A 16,448-nucleotide genomic window follows, 5' to 3' on the forward strand; every position below is an offset into this window, starting at 1 on the left:
TCATCTCCCGCCTGCTAATATCTATAGAACAACCCCATATTAAATGATAGGATCTACCTGTCACTGTGACAGATGTGGCAGTATTGAGAGTCAATGTGAATCTAATTACCCTGTGCTATTTTTTATTCCTCTGTGGGAGGAATCAGGTTCATTCTTTCCTTTATTTGGACAGTTATGCTGTGAAGAAGGTCACAGTTGCAGTGTTGGGGTGACCCAGACCATCTTATTCTTATGATGCTCATGCAATGTGTCATGGGAAGATGGAGTAACGTAAAGCATTTTCCACCCAACAGTAATATTATACATTTTCAGAATTTTTATTCTATTGAAAGTTTTTTTTTTAGTTACAGTGCATTGTGAAAGTATTTGCCCCCTTGAACTTTTCTACCTTTTGCCACATTTCTGGCTTCAAACATAAAGATATAAAATTCTAATTTTTTGGGGAAGAATCGACAACAAGTGGGACACAATCATGAAGTGGAGCGAAATTTATTGGATATTTTTAACTTTTTTAACAAATTAAAAACTGAAAAGTGGGGCGTGCAATATTATTCGGCCCCCTTGAGTTAATACTTTGTAGCGCCACCTTTTGCTGCGATTACAGCTGCAAGTCGCTTGGGGTATGTCTCTATCAGTTTTGCACATCGAGAGGCTGAAATTCTTGCAAAACAGCTCGAGCTCATTGAGGTTGGATGGAGGGCGATTGTGAACAGCAGTTTTCAGCTCTTTCCACAGATTCTCGATTGGATTCAGGTCTGGACTTTGACTTGGCCATTCTAACACCTGGATACGTTTATTTTTGAGCCATTCCATTGTAGATTTTGCTTTATGTTTCAGATCATTGTCTTGTTGGAAGATAAATCTCCGTCCCAGTCTCAGGTCTTTTGCAGACTCCAACAGTATTTCTTCCAGAATGCTCCTGTATTTGGCTCCGTCCATCTTCCCATCAATTTTAACCATCTTCCCTGTCCCTGCTGAAGAAAAGCAGGCCCAAACCATGATGCTGCCACCACCATGTTTGACTGTGGGGATGGTGTTTTGAGGGTGATGAGCTGTGTTGCTTTTACACCAAACATATAGTTTTGCATTGTGGCCAAAAAGTTCGATTTGGGTTTCATCTGACCAGAGCTCCTTATTCCACATGTTTGGTGTCTCCCAGGTGGCTTGTGGCAAACTTCTAACGAGACTTTTTATGGATATCTTTGAGAAATGGCTTTCTTCTTGCCATTCTTCCATAAAGGCCAGATTTGTGCAGTGTATGACTGATTGTTGTCCTATGGACCGACTCTCCCACCTCAGCTGTAGATCTCTGCAGTTCATCCAGAGTGATCATGGGCCTTTTGGCTGCATCTCTGATCAGTCTTCTCCTTGTTCGAGATGAAAGTTTAGAGGGACGGCCGGGTCTTGGTAGATTTGCAGTGGTCTGATACTCCTTCCATTTCAATATGATCGCTTGCACACTGCTCCTTGAGATGTTTAAAACTTGGGAAATCTTTTTGTATCCAAATCCGGCTTTAAACTTTGCCACAACAGTATCTCGGCGCTGCCTGGTGTGTTCCTTGGTCTTCATGATACTCTCTGCACTTGAAACAGACCCCTGAGACTATCACAGAGCAGGTGCATTTATACCGAGACCTGATTACACACAGGTGGATTCTACTTATCATTACCAGTCATTTAGGACGACATTGGATCCTTCAGAGATCCTCACTGAACTTCTGCACTGAAAGTAAAGGGGCGGAATAATATTGCACGCCCCACTTTTCAGTTTTTAATTTGTTAAAAAAGTTTAAAATATCCAATAAATTTCGCTCCACTTCACGATTATGTCCCACTTGTTGTTGATTCTTCCCCCAAAAAAATAGAATTTTATATCTTTATGTCTGAACCCAGAAATGTGGCAAAAGGTAGAAAAGTTCAAGGGGACCAAATACTTTCACAATGCACTGTATATCTTAACTTATGTTCATCCAAGAAACCCCTGATCACCAATCCGTAGGTAAGGTGATAACTTATTGATCAATGGGGTCCTACCGCTGGGACCGTTAACTCCTCTCTGGGGCTGACAAGCGCTTTGCTCGGCTTTTTCCGCCAACCCCATAGAGAGTAAATTGATCGTCAGTTGGGTGTCCGACCTGCTGCTCCATTTTGTAAAGGGGGTAAAATGCCCCATTAGGGATAAAATTCCCTGTTTTGCTGATCAGTGACGGTATAAGTTGTCGGACCCTCACCGAACAGTAAGTTGGATGTAGCTGTCCTGTAGCTACATCACACGCTATCTGAGATATTTGTGAAGCATTGGCTGACAGGACATTGCTTATTTGTTTGTTTTTTTACATAAAATGTAATCAGTCACCGGCTTTAACAGTACAAGTTGCACACATTTTTTCAATAGATCTTAAACCCGATGAGGCTGGTGTACTTACTTTGAGAATCATCGTCAGAATGGTATACAATACTTTTTGAAAGTCTAAACTCAATCTCTGCCCAACTGGTCTGATTGACAGCTCCTCAGTGTCCCTCCTGCATGCTGCTGCTGAATTCTTACACTGCTCAGTACAATCTGCAGTTCTCAGGCTGACTGAGTGGGTGGGCAGAGACAGAAAACACTTGGACTCATGAGTTCTTTTTGTGGCTGGACTCATAAACTACTGATTTTGTACTCAGGACTATACAGCCATTCTGATGTGGCTTTTCAAAGTAAGTACATCAGCCTCATCAGGGCGAAGATTAAATAATGTGTGCAGTTTATATTGTGAAATCTGGTGACAGATCTGTTTACTGTTCTCCGCTGCTTTCATCTGATCACATGCACAGTTCTTCTAATATATCTGTCTCTGTACATGGATGGTAAAAAAATATAAACTATTCCCAGACAGATAATGTATAAAAATCTGACATTGTCTTTTTTCTCCCATAGGTTACTACACAAGGACAGCCATAACCTGGAAGCCATCAGGATGTTGGGGATTCATTACTTGTGCAGAGAAGGAAATATTCCCGAGGTAAGAGAAGAAACCGCTCTGCACTGTTTCTGGTGTCGGTGCTCAGACCGGCCGGCTCTATACTGGCTGCTCTTTCCTTTAAATTCAACTTATATATTTTTTTTATTTTTGCTAGAGTCATTTTCAAGAGCCACAATAAACTGAAAAACCTGATTTTGTGTTATTTCTGTGTTAAAAAAGCAATTTTTTTTCCCTCCATCAAATTTTCTATGTTGCTAATTTCTACGTTTAAAAAAACTTCTTTCAATTTTCACATTGGCCGCTAAACCTAAAAGCAGACTCATCCTTTCTGTTCTGTAATACTTCACAGCAGTCTCATTATCATCACAGACAGGGTTACATGACAAATGTCACCTTGATGCAAGATAAATAACTCAGAACCCACCATTTAAATAGGTGATATTACAGCTCACCTACTCCTCCTCCCTCCGCAATGACCTTTGCCTAGGTCAGAGCATGCATAGAAAGCTTTCCTATACAGGTCAATAGGGTCAGTCAGTCTATTCCTGCTGAAAAGAAAGGAAATATGAGTCTAATATTAAGCCTCGTTGCCAGTGTGAAAATTACAAGATTTCTATTTATTTTTTTTTCAAATGTAGAAAGTAATTTGCAAAAAAAAATTATAAAAAAACTATTTATGTTCTGGGCTGTCGGGGGTCAGGGTCGCACTTTATTCATAGTCCAGGGTCTGTGGTCCTTAGCCGTTGGTTCTGCTCCGTATTTTTTTTCTTTGCCACCGTATGTGACTCCCATCTCTTATCTCTCATTACCCCCCTGTTATTCCCCATCGCCCCCTGTCACCTCTGGTTATTTCCTACAACCCCATCTTACCCTCTGATACCTTTTTCTCTTGCTCTCTCCTCCTGCCGGAGTTAGTGTAAGAGCTTTGTTATGTTGTGTTGAGAGCAGCGCAGGGAAGCAACAATAGAGATCAGAATCAGTAGGGATCGGCAGGATTATTAATTTCTGTGGAAAACCACTATCGGTGTATGGGGCCACACTGCACAAATTGTGTAATGCATCGTGGCACACGACATTAATAGCCTAACCTGTCAGCCGTCGTGTTAACAATGGGAACAAGTTTTAGGCAAGTAAAGGATCATCAATTCATCATCTCTTAGGACATAGAATTTTTGTAGACGAATAAAGAACACAATTGACACCAGGGCTTTGGTATAAAAATATATATCTCTTATTTACAATATTTACACTATGTACAAAATATAAAAAAATATATCAATAGAGTAAAAATATAAAAGTAAATATAAAACTCGGTAAAAATAACAATAGGTGGTGAAAATGATGCATAGATGGTACTGGCAGGCGCAAGATAGGCTTAAATGGTACAGGCTGGTGGTAGTTAGACATTGATGGTACTGGCAGGTGGTAGTTAGGCGTTGATGGTACTGGCAGGTGGTAGTTAGCCGATGGTACTGGCAGGTGGTAGTTAGACATTGATGGTACTTGCAGGTGGTAGTTAGACATTGATGGTACTTGCAGGTGGTAGTTAGACATTGATGGTACTTGCAGGTGGTAGTTAGACATTGATGGTACTTGCAGGTGGTAGTTAGGCGTTGATGATACTGGCAGGTGGTAGTTAGCCGATGGTACTGGCAGGTGGTAGTTAGACATTGATGGTACTTTCAGGTGGTAGTTAGGCGTTGATGGTACTGGCAGGTGGTAGTTAGGCGTTGATGGTACTGGCAGGTGGTAGTTAGGCATTGATGGTACTGGCAGGTGGTAATTAGGCATTGATGGTACTGACTGGTTGTAATTAGGCGTTGATGGTACTGGCTGGTGGTAGTTCGGCATTGATGGTACTGGCTGGTGGTAATTAGGCATAGTTGTTGGTGGCAGATGGATGTTAGCCACTTTGGTATAAAAAATATAGATCTCTTATTTATAATAAATATAATATACAAAAATAGAAATAGAATAAAAAATATAAAAATCATTAACTATTAAAATAAATGCTCAAACATTAATTAAATCTAAAAATATCAATGGATGAATAAGAAAAAACTAGTCCTATAAATAAAATAGATAATAGAAATATCCTAAATGATGGTGGCAGCTGGCGGTTGATCTTGGCATTTAGTGGCAGCTTTTCTTGTATGGTTGGAGTGGCTGGTGGTCATAGCTGGTGATGCAGTCACCACCTAGAACAAGAAACAAAAAGAAAACCAAAGTTTAGTGAAATCTTCATTCGCAGCAAACATATAATTATGGTTCTTTTCACCATTCCTGGCCACTGTGATGTGTCGGACTTTATTACAATATGTTGCATGTCATTATGTTATGTGTTTCCCAATCGCTCGGTCCTCCTCTCCCTTCCCCCACAGAGAAATGAAGGCAGCGGCGCTCTGCCTTACCTCATCACTATTCTTTTTTGCTCTTTTCTTGGGGGGCGGCTTGCTGGTCTTATTAGCTCTTTTCCTTGAGTTTTGAGTTTTTTGCTCTTTTCCTTGAGTTTTCCTTGAGCTCTTTTCCTCTTTTGTATTTTTAGCTCTGAAAATGAATATAAGGTCCTGACGTTCTACATGTGTAACGGAGAAGAAATAAGCTCTTGAGATGAGGTTATAGAGTGAGGCCGGGGCCATCGCTGTAACTCACTGCTCAGTTGCTCTGCGCTCCTCCCAATTCCTTGATAAATCCATAAGAGCGACCGCTGCAACAATCTCTTCTCTGTTTAGATTAGACAATGAATACATTAGGGTTAGCCGTGCATTTGGCTCAGATGCAGCCAGTCGCATTCAGTCATGGGTCTGATGGGAGAGAGTTGCTGCTTTGACGTACACCAGCTATGAGGCTTAAGAGACGTCGGGTATTTGTATGTATTTTGTATATTTATGTCTCAGTCATCTCCTGAGTGACATATGGGGGAATCAGGAGTTATATTTTACTGCTCTAATTGTAGTTATTTATTGGGGTTGTTTAATGCTATGATGATTATAAGTTACGTTTTATCCCTTTCTCAGTGAGTCTGTGTAACGGAGAAGAAATAAGAAGTTCAGATGAAGTTATAGAGTGAGGCCGGGGCCATCGCTGAGTGTAACTCACTGGTTAGGGATTCTCTTCTTCTCAAATTGTCTTGACATTTCCACAAGAGCGAGCGATGCGTCAATCTCCTCTCTATTTAGAGAAGACAATGAATGCATTTAGAACTGTGAGATTTTGCACTTAATGTATAAAGAAACAAGACCCCTTCTACCCCTGATACATGGACATAAAAGTTAATGACCCTCTGACACGGCAGGTACAGTACTATACAAATGGTGACTTACGTTGTGTACAGTCTGCCGTCTGCTTCTGTATCGGGATCTCCGATCTCAGGGAGTACGGCGGTCGGTTCCAAGATGTATTTTAGTGTTCTTCCCTTTCTTGGGTATACTGTTTCAAGACGACGAACAACTACTATTGGAGAAAATGGGGATTATTAGGAGAATTATCTCCTTAGGAAATGATAGCAGCCGATTTGGGGGTTAAATTTTACGTTGAACTTCCTTCCTGAAGGTTTTCTCCCCTTATCAATAATTTAGATCTATTTTACTATGGATATTGGTGATAATAAATATCAGCAAATATCTGTTAATCCAGCACTTGTCAGGCTGCTCTAATACCATATTAAAGGGGACCTGTGACTCAATTCATCCTGCCCAATCCACGGACAGCATAAATCAGAGCCTGGTTACACGATTTCAGCCAGGTATGTTTTTCTCTAAAAATGCTGTTGTGTTTCAGAGAAAACATAATTTAAGGAGTCGTCCGTCTCCCTGCCACCGTCCAGTGACCATCCTGGGTTATCCCTGCTGTTGATTGACCGATCGCTCCCTATATTCACACTTGAGAGACCTATCAATCAACTAGAGTGGTGCGGGGAAAAGCCACTGGAGCATTTCAGAAAAAAACATACCTGGCTGCAGTCGTGCACCAAGCTCAGACTCATGCTGCCCATAGTTCGGGAAGTATTTATCTAATGACCGGGGTTCTTGTTAAAGGAACTTTATTGTACAGCTATTTTAGGTCTTCATTTTACACTTACATGGTTTTTCCTTTTCCCAGAAAAAGTTGAGCAGGCCATCAGCTATAAATTCCTTGTATCTGGCCCCTTTATTTGCTCTGGTAGACCTTCTTTCAGTCATAATTGGGGATAACAATCTCGATTTTGGTTCTCACTTCACAGAAAGCGAATATGAAATGTCGCGTTTTCACTGTGTCAGTAAAGCGGTTACTGGCGGAATGTCCGGTTGCCATAGAGATGGAATGTTTGGATTGTTGCATCATGAGGCAGTTTGTGATGCCATCGCTCACTGGTCACCACTACTTGCTGCAGGGTCGTATTCACCTCTTATTTAAAGTGCCCCTGTCTTCTAAATACTGTTTTTGCATGCAGTCACATATAATAATGATATATTGTATAATTTGATGAAGAATGTATTGACTTTCACATGTTTCTTCATCAAAATATTACATAATTAAATAAATAGAAGACATTCTCCTCCCCCTATGATGTAAAATATGGTATCTTCCACTAAATGCTGGTAGCTCATTGGCTGGTAATTTGATTATCTTGGCAACATGGAGCGCAATTATTTAAAGGCCTCCCCTGAAGTTATTTCCACCCCATAGACTCATCATAGAGAGACACTTTTATTCTGATTTATTTTATTCATTTTTTTTTTTAAGTAAAACATAACTCCAATAAAAAGTGGTTGAGAGTCTCTTTTTTTAGTCTGATGCAAATCTATTGCCATAAGCTGTGCCAGAAAACAAGCTGTTTTGTTAAAGTATAAGAATGTGTCCCTTGGTATTTTTACATAGGACTGCAGAGTTATATTAACTCATTGGTTATCATGGTACACAAAAGAAACAGTTAAAGAGGCTCCCATGAAAGAGTCAGCGGCACTCACCCAGTACAGGTTCAGGTCCCCCCTTTCATTATTGCCTCCTGATAGCGGCCTCCGCTCATTACACTGATACTCCTAGAAATGTAGCGAGCGGCTTCAGAGCGGAGGAGAGGATCCTGTCTTCAGTGCATCACAGAATAGGTCAGGATCACCGCTGACATTGACCTATTGTGTGATGCACTGAAGACAGGAGGAGGAGCTCGTAACTGACCCTCTCCTCCTCTCTGAAGCCGCTGTCTACACTTCTGGGTGCATCAGTGTATGGAGTGGTGGCTGCTGTGTGCCCTCCGCTGACTCCTGCATAGTCTGTGTGCACACACAGCACTGATGTGGGGGTTCAGGCAGCGTTCTCTATGGGCAGGCGAGTGATGCCAGAGTCAGGGGAACTGCTCAAAATGGAAATTGAGGGGAGTAAAAGTGAGCTCTTGGCCACTGAAAGGGTCCAGTCAATCCCCCTCATTTGCTTATGGAGTAAAACGAGTTTTAAAAGTAATTACAGCAATGAAATATACACTCCTCATATGATTTTTATAATGGCTAAGTCTCCTACTTAATTGTTTAATTTTGATTTTTGGGGTGACAAACTCCTTTTAACGGGTCAAAGGCCCCCAGTCTTTTGAAATGGTGGCCACCGTGTATGTCATTAGTACTTGCGTCTCCTTGCTTCTGCAGTGTGTTATTACTCTGCTCTTTGACATGAAAAATATATATGTTGGCAGCCATCAGTCACCGTGTTTGTATGCGATGCCGTGAAGAATGGAGGATGCCAATCCAGTAGTAAGTGGTTTATGGGTCCTAATTAATCCTTAGACTAATAAACCTCTTACTACTGGATTGGCATCCTCCACTCTTTCATTGTAGCGCAGAACAACCAATTTTCTCCTTCTTTTTATGCATTCTTATTAAATTAAGCCCACTGATGGCATTGTCCGGCCTAAATCGATAAGTCTGCAGTCATTCTGTGTGACTGCAGACTTATGAATCCCCCCAGTGCAATCACTGTGCATAGTGAGGATTCGCCAATTTCTTTGCCGAGACAGGCGGGTACGTATGGTTATGTATACACTTGTATGGAGCGAGGCTGCTCCCTGTCTAGTGACGTGGTTGTCCACTAGTCGGGCTCTGGCTGGGAGTGTGCATAACGCATCCATACCCTCCTGTCCCAGCTCAGAAACCGGCGAATCCCCGCAGTGCACAGTGCATGCACTGGGGGGATTCATGATACTGCAGTCACACAGAGTGACTGTAGACTTATCGATTTAGACCAGACAACCCCTTTAAAGGGGTTATTCACTGATGTACATCTCCTTTTGAATGCCATCACTGGACTTAATTTAAAGGAGAATGCATAAAAAGAAGGAGCAAATGGGTTGTTCTGCTCTGCCATGAAAGAGTGGAGGATGCCAATCCAGTAGTAAGAGGTTTATTAGTCTAAGGAGTAATTAGGACTAATAAACCACTTATACTGGATTGGCATCCTCCATTCTTTCACAGCAGTGCAGAAAAACCCATTTGCTCCTTCTTTTCTGCATTCATCTCCTCGTGGGTCTGCAGCAGCCTTAAGCGCTATAAGTGGTTGTGTGCACACAAGCAAATCAGCTGAGCACATTTTGTGCATTTCTATTTATTTTGTTACCCAGATAAGACCCTATTTGTGCTTTTGTTTTTTTCCAGTGTTTTTCCTTTTCGTAATTTAAAGGAGACAAAGCGCATACAAGTCTACTGGATAGGTGACTCTTTTCCGCTCCGAGGTCTGTGTCCCCCCGTGATCTTATGGTATTATTATGTCACACAAGTGCTGTAACCCTTCAAAGTTCACATTTTTGCAGATGGAGCAGTTACGTCTGACTAACTGTGAGCACTGCAGTCCATCAACGGCTGCTGATTGACTGCATCGCTCACGTGACATAAACAATGTCATGAGATCGGTGTAGCACACAGGGCTTGGAGCAGAGAAGCAGTGCTGGTTTGTGAGGTAAGTATACTTATGAATATAAAGTGGTCACCTGGCAGCTATAAAAATGGCTTCCTCGGATATGCCTACCACTCCATTTACCAGATACCAGTGGTTGTCCTTCACCCTTTAACCAATGCGTAGGAATCTGGATTTACACAGGGGCCACTGGGCTGGAGCAACGTGGTTATCTGCTGGCCGGTGGTGCAGGCTGGCAGAAGTGGTCAGATCCCCTAGCACCAAGCTGTGTAGATTCTGCAAGTGTGGTCCAGGGCTCCACTTCCACTGGGATTGAATCAAGCACTCAAATAAATTAAGCTCAAATAGGGTGATGTTAAAATGGCCCTTTCATTGCGTCTCCACCTAAAAGTACATAAAGTGCGATAATGGCGACGTTTCAGCCGGCTACTGACCTTTTTTCTGCCATAACCACTATCGTCCACATGTCGGATTTGCGCATCATATCGTAAGAACCACAGTTCACAATTTGAACAGCCGCAGGTCAATCAATGGGGTAATTTGTGTCAGGTTTTTCAAGTTGCTTTTCCTGTGCAGATTCTGTAGAAATGCTGCTTTATCTAACTAATATTTTCCATCCCATATGAATTTCACTGCCAAAGACTCCTTCACATACATAGTTTGCAGATTGTCATCTGTGCTAACAAGGTTTTCAGTTTGGAATCTGTAGTAAAATTTGTGTCATAACCTTGAATTTGAGCATGAAACTATATAAAATCCTTGGCTGGCGGGGTCAGGGTCACACGTTCTTCACAGCACAGGGCCATGATCCTTAGCTGTCGGTTCTGCTCTGTCTTCCTCTCTCTGCTACAGACTGTCACTCCCCTTCATCCATCTGGAATATCTCATTACCCCCTGTTATTTCTTATCGCCCCATTATTATCCTTTCTATTTAACCTCTTCTCCGCCGTGTGATTTTTCCATTTTTTTAGTTTTTTTTCCTCCCCTTCTTCAAAGAGACATAACTTTTTTATTTTTCCGTCCACATAGCCGTATGAGGGCTTGTTTTTTGCTGGCGAGTTGTACTTTTCAATGACATCATTCATTTTACCACATAGTGTACTGGAAAATGGGAAAAATAATCCAAGTGCTTTGAAATTGAAAAAAAAGTGTAAATCCACAATTGTTTTTTTGTTTACCATATTCGCTATATGTTGAAACTGACCGGTCAGTATGATTCTGCAGGTCAGTGGAGTACGAGTAAGTGCTGAAAAAAATTCGGAAACTTGTAAAGAAAAAAAAATTGCTTTTGTCCCCATTTTTCAAGACCTGCAACGTTTTCATTTTTAGGGATATAGTGCTGTGAAATGGCTACTGTATTTTTCGGACCATAAGGCACACCCCAAATATTGAGGTGGAAAATAGAAAAAAAATATTTTCTATAAGATGGGGACCCGTCTTATAGTCTGAATAGGTACGGTATCTAACCTGGGGGGCGGTGGAGCGAGGGTCACAGGAGGCAGAGTCCCTCAGAAAGCCGACGGCTTCAGCAGAAGAGGTGAGAAGCTTTGGAGCCTGTGCCGGGCCGGGGCCTGTGCCTGGCTGGGCCCTTAGCCTGGCCGGTTCTGTGCTGGGGCTTGTGGCTGGGGCCGGGGCCTCTGGCTGGGGCTGAGGCCGGGGCATCTGGCTGGGGCTGGGGCCGGGCCGAGGCCTCTGGATGGGGCTGAGGCCGGGGCATCTGGCTGGGGCCGGGCCGAGGCCTCTGGCTGCTGCTGAAAAAAAGGAAGTATGAGTCTAATACTAAGCCTCTTTGTCAGTGTGAAAATTACAAGATTTCTATTTTTTTTTTTCAAATGTAGAAAGTAATTTGAAAAAAAAAAAATATATATATTGTAGGGATTTGTACTCACTGAGCAGCGTTGAAGGTAGGCTCAGGTTCCCACGGTGATGCAGTCCACGGGTTCAAACAAACTGGTGGTTTATTTAGTGTCCATACACCAGTGAAGAAACAAAAGTATCAGCCTTTTACTGGCACAAAAAGGAATAACAGAACAAAGCTCAAAATAACAAGTCCATGCAGCACGGCCTCAGCCGTTTAAACAGAGTGCCTTCCTCTGCCTCCTGCAGAGTCTGAGAAACACATGCAAGGTCTGCTCACCTTGCCCAACACACACAAACTGCCAGAGAAAGGCGTATATGTCTTAAATCAGCCTTCCAAGACCTGGACTGGAGGTAAGTGAGCAGCTGTCCTCACCCCCCCCCCCAGCTCTTTCAGCTGCTCGTAAAACCCGGCCCTATAATCCGGGGCCCTTAAATTCCTCTCAGCACTATGTGTGCTGGAGCCTGCTTCTCCGGGACCTACATCACCGAAGCTTGGCACTTTGGGGACATGTGTGGCGCCCTGCTGCGCTTGGTGCCACAGATCCTAGAGGGGTGCATGGACGGATTCCTCCACAAGAGGCCCTCATAGCACACACACACCTCCACCTTCCACCTCAGCCCACCAGAGGGAGCCCGTTAGGGATATAAATAGGGAAGGTGGAGCTAGGCAGTTGAGTCTGGTCTGGAGTCTGAGAAGAGTTCCGCAGTGGAGCACGAGGCTCCTGCAAGCTAGACTCATTGAGCTCAGGTTAGTGAGCCAAAGGCGTGCCCACGCCATAAGAGCGGTGAAGCGCGGCAAGCTGCCGCTAGTGTGTATAGCCTAGTGAGGGCCTCGAGCGAGGCCGAAGGCTAAAGGAGTGAGTAGCGTTGGGGGCAGAGGAGCTGTACAAGCTCACCCCAGAAAGCATATACCGGACACCGGGTCCATGTCTACAGAGTCGTATACCCCCTGTAGAGACAACCGGAGACCCCTGGAAGACTTCAGGTCCCAGGATCACCCAAGAGCTGATACGTACCAGAGCCAGGAGTCACAGAGGCCCCGCAAGCTGGGAGCGTGTACTCCAAGAGAAGGCCCTACCACAAAGTCAGCCGGTGCAGGATAGCGACAAAGTTAGGCATAGCTCCAGGCAGGTGAGAAACTTATAAACCTATAAAAAGCGTCACTCAAGGTGACCACAACCCAAATCAATGAGTATACCAAGAAAAAATTGTCATTCCCGAATCTCTAATATAAACAGCAATATGTCTCAAAACACAGAGAATTAACTAAACTGTGGAGTCAGTTTATGCAAAGGTGATACATTTTATTTTTAATAATACATAATAACAAAAACAGAAAAACAGGTCAGAAACTTACTACACAAAGGCAAGAAACTGGAGGCCCTATACCCGCTCACTGGGGAGGATCCTGATATGCACCATTCACCCTACAGTGCTCCAGGATGTGCCTGAGCTTCCATCAATAAAAGGTACTGAAGTGAACTGTGCGTTTGCCTATCCTTCTGCAGACCCAGCTGGGTCTCCTCCGTCCTGCATCCCTTTTCCTATGCTGCCCTGAGGCCTAGCTCCGCCTGTGGGGAGCTATACCACCCAAGCTGCCTTAACACCGGCCTCAATGGGCTGCCGCAGCGCTGGTGATCCTCACCAGACACCACAGGTGGCGTCACGAACTTCCACATCATTTCCATCCCTTTTAAAAGAGAGGCCCATGGTACGGGCCCGGGAGCCGACAACCACGACATCCCCTACAAAACTAACAACGAGGCCTGGGCGCCGAGTCCTCCCCATCCCATGGGCGCGACACGTGCCTCCCGTCCACGAACTGTCCGGCAGCCACCTTACATATCCCCCCCCTCTGCCCAAAGCCTGGGGGCTTGGCACCTTATGTCACCATACAATAAACCCTTGACAAGGCATCAGCATTCCCATGTTGTTTCCCAGGCCTATGCTCTACCCGGAAATTTAAAATCTTGTAGAGCCAGGAACCACCTAGTCACTCTGGCATTGTTCCCCTTCTTTTCTCGCATCCGCCTCAGTGGGGCATGGTCCGACACTAACCTGAACCTTCTACCTAACAGGTAATACCTCAGAGTGTCTAACGCCCCCTTAATGGCCAAACATTCTTTTTCTACAATGGAGTAGTTCTTCTTACAAGTGGAGAGCTTCCAACTGAGGTATATTACAGGGTGTTCTTCTCCGTTAATCTCCTGGAACAAGACTGCTCCCAGCCCGACATCCGATGCATCCGTCAGGACCACAAACTCCTTTCAGAAGTTGGGCGCCACCAAGACTGGCTGTTTACAGAGGACCAGTTTCAATTCCTGGAAGGATGCCTCTGCTTCCGGGGACCACTTGGCCATAGCCGACTTTGTCCCTTTCAGAAGATCCGTCAGTGGGGCTGCTATCAGGGCAAAGTTAAGGACAAATCTTCGATAGTAGCCAACAATGCCTAGAAACGCCCTGACCTGCTTCTTCGAGAGGGGCTGTGGCCAGTTCAAGATCGCCTCGACCTGTTTTATTTGTGGTTTTATTTCCCCTCTACCAACCACATACCCTAGGTACTTGACTTCCTCCATCCCCATGGCACATTTTTTCAGGTTGATAGTAAAACCCGCCTTCCTTAGGGCATCAAGTATCGCTTGAACTTTGTCCAGATGACTTTCCCAGTCCTGGCTGAACATGACGATGTCCTCTAGGTAGGCCGCTGCATACTTTTTGTGGGGTGCTAAGATCCGGTCCATGGCTCTCTGGAAGGTGGCCGGAGCTCCCTGCAACCCAGACGACATCCTGACGTATTGATAACATCCGTCTGGCGTCGAGAAGGCTGTCTTCTCCTTGGCCTCTTTGGACAGGGGAATTTGCCAATATCCTTTGGTGAGGTCCAGAGTGGTGATGTACCGAGCGGGTCCTAGCCTTTCGATAAGCTCATCTACCCTAGGCATTGGGTAGGCATCGAACTTCGAGACCTCGTTCATCTTCCCATAGTCGTTGCAAAACCGCCATTCCCCATCTGGTTTCGGCACTAAGACTAAAGGACTGGACCATCCACTTTTGGACTCTTCAATGACTCCCAGTTTAAGCATCCGCCTCACTTCTTTTGAGATCACCTCTTTCCGGGCCTCGGGGATCCGTTATGGTTTTAGATTGACGCGAACATGAGGCTCTGTGAGAACCTCATGGTCTATGACCTGAGTGAGTCCTGGCAACTCCGAAAACAGGTCTTGATTTCGCTGTAGCAACTCTTTGCACTGTTGCTTTTGGGCACGTGACAGTGACTCTGCCACCTTGACCTCTTTCACATCGGCCTCAGCCACTAAACAGGGAGCTTCCTCAGTGTCTCGCTGTGACGGCATCCAGATGAGCCGAGTTCATGTCCAATGAACTCAGCTCACCTCTTGCACGTCACTGACAGCGTGGGAGAATCCTCCTGCGCATGCTGTAAGCTCAGGAGAATTCTCCCACGCTGGGATGGCATTGAGATGACAGGCTGGATCGCAGCTGAGCGCTGCCATCCAGCTTGTCATCCTTCATAGACACTGCAGAGCGCAAGCAGGCCTGTCATCTCAATGCCATCCCAGCGTGGGAGAATTCCCCTGCGCTCACCGCATGCGCAGGAGAATTCTCCCATGCTGTCAGTGACGTGCATGAGGTGAGCTGAGTTCATTGGACATGAACTCGGCTCATCTGGATGCCGTCACAGCCAGACACTGAGGAGCGCAAGCATGCCTGCTCTTCTCAGTGTCTGCGGCATGGCAAGCTGGATGGCAGCGTTCTGCTGCGATCCAGCCTGTCATGTGAATGTAGCAGAGCTGGAGCCGTCCTGGGAACCATGGAAAGGTAAGGATGATGTTGGTTTATTATTTTACTTGTATTGCAGAAGACATTGGCTTCAGCTGGAATGGGCGTGATGGTAAGTATGGTTTAATTTAGAACAATAAAGAATTGTGTGTTTATTTCCATTAACTGCTTCCCGACCGCCCACTGTAGATAAACGTCCGCGCTGCCTGGGCTCTGTGCAGCGTGGACGTTTAAAAACGGTGGGTGGTCTCGCAGCGCTCAGGACCCCCAGGGTCCTGCAAGCGCTGTGGGAGCGGTGCAGAGCGATAGCTCTGACAGGGAACATCATCGGGACCTGATTAGATCAGGTCCCAGTGATGTTAACCCTTTGCTGTCTTCTATATACCGCGATCTATAGTGATCGCGGCATATAGAAGACAGCAGGAGGAGAGGGGGTCGTCCACTTACCTCTCCGACGACCCCTGATTCCTTTTAGGACCTTGGGTTGCTATGGCAGCTGGAGGTCACATGACCGCCTCCAGCTCTGCCATATATGGTGTCCTGCCTGGCTCAGCATGCAGCTGTAGCCTGGCAGGAGACTGACTGTGTGAAGATCTCATGTAATGTAATATATGTCTATTACATTACATGAGATTAGGGATCAGAAAAATAAAAATTAATGTCCCATACAGGGACTAAGTAAAAATGTAAAAAAAAGTTAAAAAAATGTTTTGAAACTGTTAAAAAAAAATACAAAATAAATTAAAATAAATAAATAAAATATTAAACCGATAAATCCATATATTTTTGCAAAAATAAAAAAAGTACACATATTTGGTATTGCCGCGTCCGAAACAACCCGAGCTATAAAACTGTCACAATAATTAACTCCTTCTGTGCACACCGTAATAAAAGTAAATAAAAAAGGAGCAAAAAACTGCTTTTTCCTCATATCGCCAAACAAAA

Source organism: Phyllobates terribilis, unplaced genomic scaffold, assembly GCF_046119375.1.
Source record: "Phyllobates terribilis strain yellow unplaced genomic scaffold, ASM4611937v1 Scaffold_9__5_contigs__length_417890890, whole genome shotgun sequence".
Taxonomy (NCBI): Eukaryota; Metazoa; Chordata; class Amphibia; order Anura; family Dendrobatidae; genus Phyllobates; species Phyllobates terribilis.